We start from the raw sequence: 8,627 nt of genomic DNA, 5'->3' as shown, positions 1-8,627 counted from the left end.
TCATTCCACATATGATATCCGGTCCTTAATCGTTAGTCTCATTCAATCCATCAAATATTTCATTTCACTAACCCAAATCTCACCACTTTTAATATCTCAAATTGGAGATCAAACATTGGATCCCAACTTCAACACCACGTTCTCGATTTGGTCACGATCCCTAGTCGCCTCCAAGACCTCAGGGTGGTCTATATTCTCAAGCACAATCTCGACCACGTCTAACACCATTCGTGTCTTATTATAAATCTAAAAGTGTGGGGCAAGATTTGAACATACATGTAAGTCATAAAACCAATCAAAAGCGGAGTAAAGTTTCATATGTCATAAGGATCATAATAGGTACATCAAATTGGGATAGGTTTATCAAACCATTTCAAAAGGGGAAGGGAAACAACAAGATTATAACAAAACGTGCCGAGTTACCAAGATACAAAATAACAAAAGACTTTCCCCTACACAAAAGATTAAATCTCCAAAAGTGCCAGTCCAGTTTAGGGTAAAGTTACAACCTCTATCCCTCGAGTGGAGTTATCTACCCCCACTCGAAAAGCTCCAGCACTTAGACCCCTTTCTGATACTCGATTATTTTGTGGCGAATCTAGCGGGCCACTGAGTATTTCCTCTTTTTAGATGCACTGGGGCAATTCGAAATCTTATGCTCGATACTACCGCACCTCAGACACTTTCCTTGCTTTATCCAGCACTTGTCCTCGGTATGGTTAATCTTGCCATCGTATCCACAATTTGCGTGAGAAGTGACGGCTTGACCAGTTTGAGGATTTTCCTTGTATTCCTTCTCCAGTTCTACATTCTTACGTAGCAACTCAGTTTTCTCTGCATATTCCTGTTTCCACCGTCCTTCCCAGCAGTCAGCCAATTTCTTTTGAAATTCTATCTCATTTTGAAGAATGTTCATCTCTTTACGCATTTCTTCCAAAGTTGTCATCTTACCAATTGACTTAAGTCAAAGGATAACCTGCCAGACAAATCAAAGGATCAAAATGAATAGCTATTCATAATGGAAGCTCGAGCCGTATTACTCTTGCATTCTTTCACTTATAGGTTACCCTGGCATATAAATCTTAACTATTCTCTGCTTAATACGGGCAAGTTCTTAGGTTTCCACGAGATTACTATCATCATTTACAAACACAACAAGATACGGGGCCTTATTCCTTAATATGGAGGTTCTATGTCTTAGTTCACTTTCCAATACTTATCTACAAAGTTGTTTGAGAAGAAATCATAACCTCTTGCTCTCACTAGTGCCTTATTGTATCCTTTCAAATCAATCTTACTATTTCGAAGTTAGGTTCTCCGTGAAGCCTAGATAGGCAAACTTCAAGAATAATTCCATTTTCACATCTCACTGGGTCCCCAGGTTGGTTGATTGGTTTAGAGCTTTAGTGCTCCACTAATCGTGCTAGGGCATCAATCGTCTGGTTAATAGCAATGACTACGCGGTTATTTTCCTTCATTTCAAGGGTTTTGGCTCAGTCCAGCAGTCGCTCTATAATCGCCCCCTTGAGCTAGGAGTTGCTTAACTCCTCGCCCTCGATCCTTTTTCACTCCTTTGAACACTCATAAATTTAACATGTTTAAAGGCATGACACATAGTGAGTGCATATAAACAGAGTTTGAAAAGTGACACCTTTATCATGCCAAACAAATACAAGAATAAAAGGAAAGACACCAAAATAATCGCAAATGTGTACAACCCAATCATGGATTTGAAATCATAAAGCAGTAAAGTCAAGCATGTCATAAGTAACGTTTAATTGCCTCAAAAGGTAGGAAACATAGTGAAACAAGATACAAAATGCAATGGCCTTTAAGCGAGCGCCACCCCGTCTATCTTTGGCAAAAACTATTAAAATAGTTTAAATCACTAGCTTAGTGATTGGCGGAGCCAAAAGTCTTAATTACCTCCGTAGGATCATTTTCATTTCCAGCACTAGGAGTTTTAGATCTCATGTCCCTTATCGAATATCTTGTCATTCTCCACTTGTTCAACCAAGGTAACACACCCAGCCATCGACTTATCCATCCTGTCTTTAATTTCGGGCACTACCCTAACAAGTCGGGTCTTAGCTTTTTAAAGCTTCTCACAAGGAGCCTTTGTCTTCCTCGCTCCTTAAGTATCTCAATCTCCACTCCAGGAATTCTAGTAGTCTAGGCATCCGCAATTGCTCTCAGTTCTCGATTATTCCCTCGAATCACCCTAATTTCCTAGGATAGCCACTTTTAATGATCGACCACTATTAACACCCCATTATTTGGGCGCGAGCAAGTCCTTTGAAAATTACATAAAGTCCTAGTTCTGTGAATTGGATTATCTCTCCAATGCTCCCTTAGGTCTTTCTCGATAATGGACCACCGGAAGGCGCCCCGAGACAATTTAATATCACCCTTACCTCCCATAACTTACCCTTAAAAGTAAAAGCTCATGTAGGTTCAGATATATTCAATAAACTATATCTGATCATTTCGTACTATCCCACATGTATCACACAAGATCAAGACTCCTTGTCATCCACCAAACCTCCAGTTTTCATTTTCAAACTTAACTTCCCAACCTGTTCCACAGTCCGACATCCTAAACTTTTAAGCTTAGGATACACTACAGAGATCTAAAGCCTAAACTCTGATACCAACTGTGACGCCCCCATTTCTCCCTAAGGCGAATCAAAGGGTATCAGCGGAACGCCTGCCCAGCTCTCGCCAGGACTCAAGGCAAGATCCGTTCAATCTTAGCACAATACTATTCAACAACACTAGATAAGTAAGAAAGTGCCGAAAATTTCCAAACTTAACAATATATATAACGATTATCCAATCCTAACATCAAATTCCCAAAAGTTACATCAATACCCAAAATATACAACATCCAAGTACATCAAATATCCAAATCATACATTAGGTTCCCAAAAGTACAACCAATAACAGGTCTAGCCCAAAATATATTAGAAACCCTAAGCCAAAAGTGCATCAAAAGGGTTCCTCCAAGTCTCATTCCATGCCAAATCCTGTTAAGGAAAACAAATCTACGGGTGAGCAAAACGCTCGTGAGGCCAAGAACACACATGCAGGCACGCTGTTCAAGTAACAATCCCAATTTAACAAGTAGAGCAACAATATTGCAATAAATAACAATTCGAGCGAGAAAAGTAAACAGAAACAATTCAAGGATATATGAACTCTCAGGAGCTATTTTCCACTTGCACGATCACAAACCTCCACGAGTTGACACTCCGTCAATCGGGTAGGTTTAGTCCATAGAACTTCACTTATCATGTCCCCTTTCACCTTACATACCCCTGTATCGGGCTCGCCTGTCGTTTGTTTGAGGCGATACTGCTCGAGCATGCCAAGCAAGATCTCTTAATATATCAAGCTTTTGTTTTCTCATGGTTCGCCAAGGAGCCCGACCAACCCCATGCCGACTCGAGTCCAAGGTTAGCCAGTGAGATTTGGGCGTCCCCCATGTACATTTGAGTGTCGAGGAGATTCACTCCAGCGACGTATGCAGCCATAGCATACTATTTCAGGTCAAGCAAGCATGTGATATATTCAAGCATTCATGTCATGTCCATCAGGTCATTCATTTCATGTCAAGCAAGTTAATCATGAATCATTGGTTTCAAAGGAGAACGAGTGCGATAAAGTACACACTCGTCTCCATTTTCAAAATCTCAAGTCATGGATACCAAGTAAGCATGTATCAAATTCACAGGAGTTCAAGTAGTCATACACTTGACACTCACCAAGTCAACCAAGGAGAAATGTTACTTGAAGTTCAAGCGTCTACCTTAGGATCCTCTTGAAGATCCTCGTGCGAGCCTGAGCAATTAATAGTGAGCAATCACTTATAAACCCCAATTATCAAGAAAGATCGCACGCTTGTACAATCCTAGAAAATTTCACTAAAATGAGCCTAAATTACATGCGAATTAAGGCTCAAAAGTGGGGTTTTAAAGTACAAGAGAAATCAAGTTTTCATTTTCGAAATCAAGTATAAAACGTTCAAGTGATATCGAGGGAAAAAGGAGATTTCGAAAAACTCCATTTCCTTAAGTTCTGAAATTTTCAGTTTTGATACTAGATTTTTGAAAATTCGTATCTCACTCTTTACAAGTCTAAAATTGGAAAACTTGGTACCGTTGAAAAATTCTTCCAAAGTACTAAAAGTTCCTAGAATACACTTTCCCATGATTCCAAACGGAAGGTATTCAAAAATTGGCTCAAATTCGCTGTTTAAAGCTTGCTAGACAGTTTCGGTGTTGGTTTTTCGCCAATTTTGGAAATTCGGTGAAATTCACAAAATTTGAACTAGCCTTTCAAATTTGAAACTCAATTAGAGTTGTATTCAAAGTTTAAAACAGAATAAGCGGAACAAGAATCGGAGTTTTGAGCACCAAGTTATAGTAGCTCAAAGTTGCTGAAAAATTGAGACGGTTGGGCAATTTCCAGATTTAAGTTACAAACTTTGGGACTTTGTTTGAGTATTGAAACGGACTCAGAATGGTACCAAAATTGGCAGTATTATACTACCATATAATGGCTATTCCGTTGTAAAATTTCATAGAAAAATACGCATGGGAAGTCGGTTAATAAAACCGTTACATTCCCAAGAAGTTCCATGGCAAATCTGCCATGGACTTCCGTTTTTCCGTTTTCAAGTATTTGGCCAAGGAAATTCCCTCAACATGGTTCATTGCTGTAGACAAGGTCTAATAAACATTCCAAGATAGGTTTGGTAGGTGATTAACACCAAGAACCTCGAATTAACATGTCTCAATCAAGTTTAGTAATAATTCTGCCCAAAAGGAGGGTTTTCCTTCAAGAAGTCAGTTTCAAAATATGGCCACTAATCACTCAATTCAACTCGTAATTGGACATGGTTGGTGGCGTTGGAAAACACATTCATAACTCTACAATTTCTCAGAACAAACCATTTCCAAAATCTGTCCACAACTAGTCCACATTGGAGCCTCAAGTTGTAGTTCATGTTCTGCCTTCCAGGGAACTAATAAAACAGGGCAGCCAAGTTCAAACGATTGGTACGGATTACTCATATGGAATCAGGACGTGTATTTTATACCGTTGGAAATCTGGGAATGTCTAGTTTCCAGTACCACAAACAACGCTCGATTTCGACATTGGAGTAAAAAGTTATGGCCGAAAGAAAAAGACTGCCTGAGCAATCCAGGAAAATTTTCCAGTTTTGCTAAACCTTTGAAATCACTACAATTGACCAACCAAATCATGTATTTTTCAATGAAACTTTCTACACCATTCATATAACATGTATACATCACAAACAATCATTAGAACCTTAAAATTTCGCATCAAAGTGCACGAACATGGAAGGGGTAAAATGGTCACTTTTGTTCATTGCACCTTTCTTGAATTTCTACCAACAACCCAACATTATTCCACTAATTTAAGCACTAAACCAACATTAATAGCATCATCATTCATAAAATTAATCCATCCAATCCAAGTGGGAGTTCATAGAGCCCACACAACAATTTTTCCAACATAAACAAGCTACCCACATGCATGCATAAGCTTAGATGTGCAATAGAACTTCCATAAATCAAGATTATCAAGGTTGATCGTCACTTACTTTGCTAGATGATCAAGACAGAAATTTTCGGTCTCTCCTTAGCCCCAGAAAATCGTGGAAAGCAACCCCTTTTGTGTGACAGCCCCACCTCACCCTAAGACGAACCAAAGAGTTCGGCGGACCGCCTGCCCAGCTCTCGCCAGGACTACGGAGTCGATTCACAGAAACCCAACATAGTACGCGCGATAGGATCCAAAGAAAACGAACAATCGGAAACTACATATATTTAAATTGGAGTCTTGAACGAATTAACATACAGTGCAATCCGAGGTATTCATACTACACAAAATACAATTAGGGCTTCATTTTCAAAAGAGCTCAACAACATGACATATATACTAGCTTGACCCTTTTCTTCCAAAACTGTGATTTCCAAGTTTGTCCCCTGTAAAGAAAACAAAGATAACAGAAAGGGGTGAGTTTACGCTCAATGAGGTACCAAACATATAGGGGTAAAATCATGGCCTTTCACGTTTACCCAAGCAGATACATATACCAGGAGCGATTGCACTTTAACACTCTCTCGACTTTGGACTGAAAAGGAAAGTTAGGGTTTGTCAACGTGGGCAGATCTGCCATGGCGGCAATCCCGCCGCCGGCAGGACCCATGGAGGGTGCGCAGCCTTTGAGGAGTTTTGCGGCTGTGGTAGCAGATACAGGCAGCGAGGGGGGATTTAATCCAGGGACTGTATCTACGTATAGAGGGGAGCCTGCCCTCAGAATAGCGAAAAAAGATATCATGCAATTGGCTTTGCCGTTCCAGCACGCACTTGTGGGCAGATTCTCGTACAGCAGGCCACCAATGGAGACTGTGCGGAAGTTCTTTCTTTCGTTGGGTCTAAAGGGGGAGTGTGCGGTGGCTCTGTTAGATGCTAATCACGTTCTCATCAGACCAACACTTGAGGAGGACTACACTCGTCTCTTTGTCCGCCGTACGTGGTTCATAAAGAGCTCGCCTATGTCGGTATCAAAGTGGTCCTTGGATTTCAGAGCCAACAAAGAAATTTCAATTGCACCGGTGTGGGTCAGTTTTCCAGGCTTGCCCATACCTTTTTTTGCCCGACAGGTTCTGAATAAGTTGACCTCTGTTTTGGGTCGTCTACTGAAGATTGATGCAGCAACGAGAGATCTGCGGCGGCCGTCGGTGGCACGGGTACTGGTGGAGATGGATGTTACGCAAACGCCTGTGTCACGGATCTGGATCGGGGAGGAAGAGTATGGCTTCTGGCAGAATGTTGAATATGAGAATTGGCCTGAGTTTTGTTATTTCTGTGAAAGATTTGGCCACAAAGAGCAGCAGTGTTTCAAGAAGTATCCGACGTTGAAACCTACCAAGAATTCGCACCCACAGTAGACACTTTCTCGGCCTACATGGGTACGGCAGCAGGGGGATGCTGTGCGGGACATTCATCAGCCCATGATAGCTGGAACGGCGGGAGGAGATGGAGAGGCTGAGGCATTAATTACGGTTACAGGGCAGCCTGACGTGCGGAAGGATGAAGGGAAGACTTTGGCTGAGGGACGGACATCAGCGGGGGAGGATTCCCCACGGCGGCAGATGGATATTGGGGCCTCGGCTGGAAGTGCATTGGCAGTGGTAGAAGGTGTTGGGCAGGAACAGGAGGGGCGAAGCGCGACGTCTACGGCTGATGTCGGAGGGGAGGCAGCGGATACAGGGGGACTACTGGCGTTGGTTCTTGCACAGGCAGGGGGTGAGGTGGCTGCCCAGGAGACAGAGGTAGCGTCGGTAGAGATCAGAAATTCTTTTGGGATCCTTGAGGACGTGGGTGACGAGGTTGCTGGGGTTCCAGTTGCCAATCTGGGAAGTACTAGATCGCTTAGTCCAGTGCGTGGGGCATCGGCGAGAGCGTTGTGTTGTCAAGACTTACAGGCCATTCAAGTGTAATTGACGCATCGGTTGGAGCTGTCGCGCAGGCTACAGCAGAATTGGAGGGACTCCGCAGAGGTTGAGTCGATAGAGGAGCAGCGTTTGCCCCATTCGGATAGCGTGGGAGGGAAGGCGAATATGGCCAGGCTTCCAAGATCAACCATAAGGGGAGGGGAAACTCGCGTTAGGTATGCTCTTCGTTCTAATGCTAGGATCAATTAAATTTCTGGTGTGGAATATACGGGGTGCGTCTAAGATGGATTCACTTAGTTATTTAAAAAAGCTGAAGTTTGACTTTAACGTGAAAATTTTGATTTTGTTGGAGCCTATGTCGGAGGAAGGCCAGCTAGGCTATGTCAAACGATTGGTTGGTTTTCACTCGGCAGCCTCCCTTGTGGAGGGTAAGATTTGGGTGCTGTGGGACCTTGTCTTTAACATCTCTTTTAGCACGCTAGCTGATCAGTTAGTGGACATGGAGATTAGTTCTTCAGTTGGTTCGTTTTTCCTCTCTGCAATCTATGCCCGCTGCACCAGAGTTGCTAGACGTCCACTTTGGGGGGCCATGGAGAATTTGGCAGCATCAAGACAGGGGCCCTGGATGTTGGCTGGGGATTTTAATATCATTACGGAGGCCTCGGAGCGGGTTGGGGGCGCACCACCAAATGCACGAAATATGGAGGAGTTTAATCAAGCTCTGTTTAAGTGTGATCTTACCTCGGTGGAATTCGACGGGCCTCAATACACCTGGACAAATGGGAGGGTGTGGCTGTAAGTCCCAAAGACAACCAAGAGGGGGGTGAATTGGGTTGATTAAAATCTTAACCAAATTTATGCACTTTTTCTTTAATAAAAATTTACCTTCTTTTCAAGTAAAGATCAACCAAGTAGATTAGAAGACAATAGCAATATTGATCAGAAAAATAAGTTTATATAAGCAATGAGAATTTTATTAAACAAAAAGTATAATAGGAAATCAAACCAATTGTCTACCTAGCTTTCCTCAAACTTGAAGACCAATCACAAGGTTGAGCAACTTCTCTTTGATGAAATATGATCAACTAGATGTACAATGGAGGGAGCACTTCCTCCTTGCCCTAAGCCTCACTTAGT

The sequence above is a fragment of the Coffea eugenioides genome, unplaced genomic scaffold (genome assembly GCF_003713205.1).
Source record: "Coffea eugenioides isolate CCC68of unplaced genomic scaffold, Ceug_1.0 ScVebR1_129;HRSCAF=551, whole genome shotgun sequence".
Classification (NCBI taxonomy): domain Eukaryota; kingdom Viridiplantae; phylum Streptophyta; class Magnoliopsida; order Gentianales; family Rubiaceae; genus Coffea; species Coffea eugenioides.
The sequence above is the reverse complement of the archived record's forward strand: the minus strand, read 5'-3'. Positions refer to the sequence as shown.